This window comes from Suncus etruscus, chromosome 6 (genome assembly GCF_024139225.1).
Source record: "Suncus etruscus isolate mSunEtr1 chromosome 6, mSunEtr1.pri.cur, whole genome shotgun sequence".
Classification (NCBI taxonomy): domain Eukaryota; kingdom Metazoa; phylum Chordata; class Mammalia; order Eulipotyphla; family Soricidae; genus Suncus; species Suncus etruscus.
Genome location: NC_064853.1, coordinates 46,447,498 through 46,450,487, shown reverse-complemented (window position 1 = coordinate 46,450,487; position 2,990 = coordinate 46,447,498).

Below are 2,990 nucleotides of genomic sequence, written 5' to 3'. Positions count from 1 at the left end.
CCACATACAGCGACTGTGATTACTCGGGGGTTTCTTCTGGCTCTGTACTCCTAAAGGTACTTAGGGTACCATATGAGATGCAGGTTATCATCTGTAGGTTGGCTGCTTGCACTATCACTCCAAACCCCTCAATTGACCCTGAAATCTATTAACAATTCCTTAGTTTAAATATTAGCTTTTACTACTGAGCAAAAGAGATTTTTTTTTTATTTCAACTAGAGCCATACCCATTCTTACCTCTCCATAGTCAAATTTCACCATTCCTTATTTTCTCTGAAGTAATTGCTCCTAGAGATTGGACATATGGCTATCTGGGTTACAGCATATACCTGGCATGTATTGATTGAGGTCCTGGATTTAATCACTGGATTTGCAAAAAAAAGAAAAGGAAAGACAAGGGGGGAGGAGGGCCAAGGTGATAGCTCAAAGGGCTAGAACAAATGCTTCACATGAAAGTCCACCAGATTGAGTCCTCAATAGGGCATATTCCTCCAACATCACCTAGAGAAATCCCTGAGCACCATGCCAATAGTATCCATCAAGTACTGTTGGTCATTCTTGACATTCAAAAGAAAGATAGAAAAGAAAAAAACTGGGCCTGGAGAGATAGCACAGCGGCGTTTGCCTTGCAAGCAGCCGATCCAGGACCAAAGGTGGTTGGTTCGAATCCCGGTGTCCCATATGGTCCCCCGTGCCTGCCAGGAGCTATTTCTGAGCAGACAGCCAGGAGTAACCCCTGAGCACTGCCGGGTGTGGCCCAAAAACCAAAAAAAAAAAAAAAAAGAGAGAGAAAAGAAAAAAACTGGGCCCTGAGAGATAGCACAGCGGCGTTTGCCTTGCAAGCAGCCGATCTAGGACCAAAGGTGGTTGGTTCAAATCCCGGTGTCCCATATGGTCCCCCGTGCCTGCCAGGAGCTATTTCTGAGCAGACAGCCAGGAGTAACCCCTGAGCACCACCGGGTGTGGCCCAAAAAACAAAAAACAAAACAAAACAAAAAAAAACAGAAAAGAAAAGAAAAGAAAAGAACTGGGCCGGAGAGATAGCACAGCGGTAGGGCATTTGCCTTAGACACAAAAGGACGATGGTTCAAATCCCGGTATCCCATATGGTCCCCTGAGCCTGCCAGGAGTGATTTCTGAGCATAGAGTCAGGAGTAACCCCTGAGCTCTGCAGGGTGTGACCCAAAAACCAAAAGAAAAAAGAAAAGGAAAGGAAAGGAAAAAGAAAAAGAAAAGAAAAAAACTGGTTTCTCTCTCAATTGAGAAGCCCCAAACCAGCCCCAAAATAATTCAGTAAGAACATGCCTGCTACTCATGAACGAATATCTTATCAAATGCTTGCTTAGGGTCAGAGAGATAGTATAAGGGTTAAGGTGCTTGATTTGCAAGCAGCTGATTCTTCCCCTGCCCCCATACCACATATGGTCTTCCAGCACTACCAAGAGTAATCCTTGAACACAGAACAAGAAGAAACTCTGAGCCCAGCCAGCTGTGGCCTGCAGAAATGTTTTTTCAGTGCTTGCCTATGTCTCATGCACTGTGCATTTTATTAAAATGTCCCCCAATTATTGGAACTGGAAAGATAGTATAGCAGACACTTACCTTGCACATGCCCACCCAGGTTTCATTGCAGGTATCACATATGGTCCCCTGAGCACTACCTGGAGTAATTCCTGAGTTCAGAGTCAGAAATAACCCTGACCCTGCACCACTGGGTTGGTGAATTAAAAAAAAAAAACAAAAACAAAAACAAAACTAGAAATTCCCCATCTATCTATAAAATGGATGGCATTACTATCCCATTCAAAAGTGAAAAAAGCTGATGGAGTGGTAGTACAACAGGCAGGACACTTGCCTTGCAGACAGTCAACCTGTGTTTAATCCCTGTCACCTCATATGTTCCACTAAGCTTATCAGAAGTGACCCCCCTCTAAGTAGTCTTCAGAGCTTGCCAAGGGTGATCCCTGAGCACAGAGCCAGGAGTGATCCCTGAGCAACACTGGGTGTAGCCCAAAAACCAAAAGTGAGGAAAGTGATACTTGGAGAGTGTATGAAACCAGTCTAGCATTTATTCAAACAATCCTTAAAACTTGGAAGCTTGGGCCCAGAGAGATAGCATGGAGGTAAAGCATTTGCCTTTCATGCAGAAGGAGTGTGGTTCAAATCCCAGCATCCCATATGGTCCCCTGTGCCTGCCAGGAGCGATTTCTGAGCCTAGAGCCAGGAGTAACCCGTGAGCAAAAGCCAGGTGTGCCCCAAAATAAAAAAATTAATAAATAAAAAAACTTGGAAGCTTCAGGGGCCGGAGCGGTGGCACAAGTGGTAGGACATTTGCCTTGCACATGCTGACCTAGGACAAACCGAGGTTCTATCCCCCGGAGTCCCATTTGGTCCCCCAAGCCAGGAGCGATTTCTGAGTGCATAGCCAGGAGTAACCCCTGAGCGTCATTGGGTGTGGCCCAACCCACCCCCAAATAAAAGAAAACCAATTTGGAAGCTTCAAAGTACAATGGCTAAAACTAACACATAAGACACAGTAAAATCAATATTCCAGAATTCTCAAACATCAGAAGTCTAATCCAGCTGACCTGGCTGAGGACTTTATCAGTAGAAACCTAATCCTTCCCACAGTAACTTCAACTGGGAAAGACAGTGATCTCATGTCAGAAACATTCAACGATGACTCTTCAAGAAAGCTTTGGCTCCTCTTCCTTTCTCTGATAGTGGTTCTCAAAGTGTAGCCTGGGACTCAGTAAAAGTAGCCAAACTGGCCGAGCTGACTACTAAGAACAAATCCCCAAATGCTGTTTGATGCTATAGGCTTTCATTCTCTGTTACAACCAACTGCTAGTGGCTACTGTAATATGGTATTAACAAACTGAAAGTAAAACATGGTCCAGCAAAATTGGAATTCTTCCACTTTTAGGAAAACATGTTATCAGTATTAGTTCGAGTCGCTTTTTCAATGATGTTGCCCTTGTGTTTCTGTC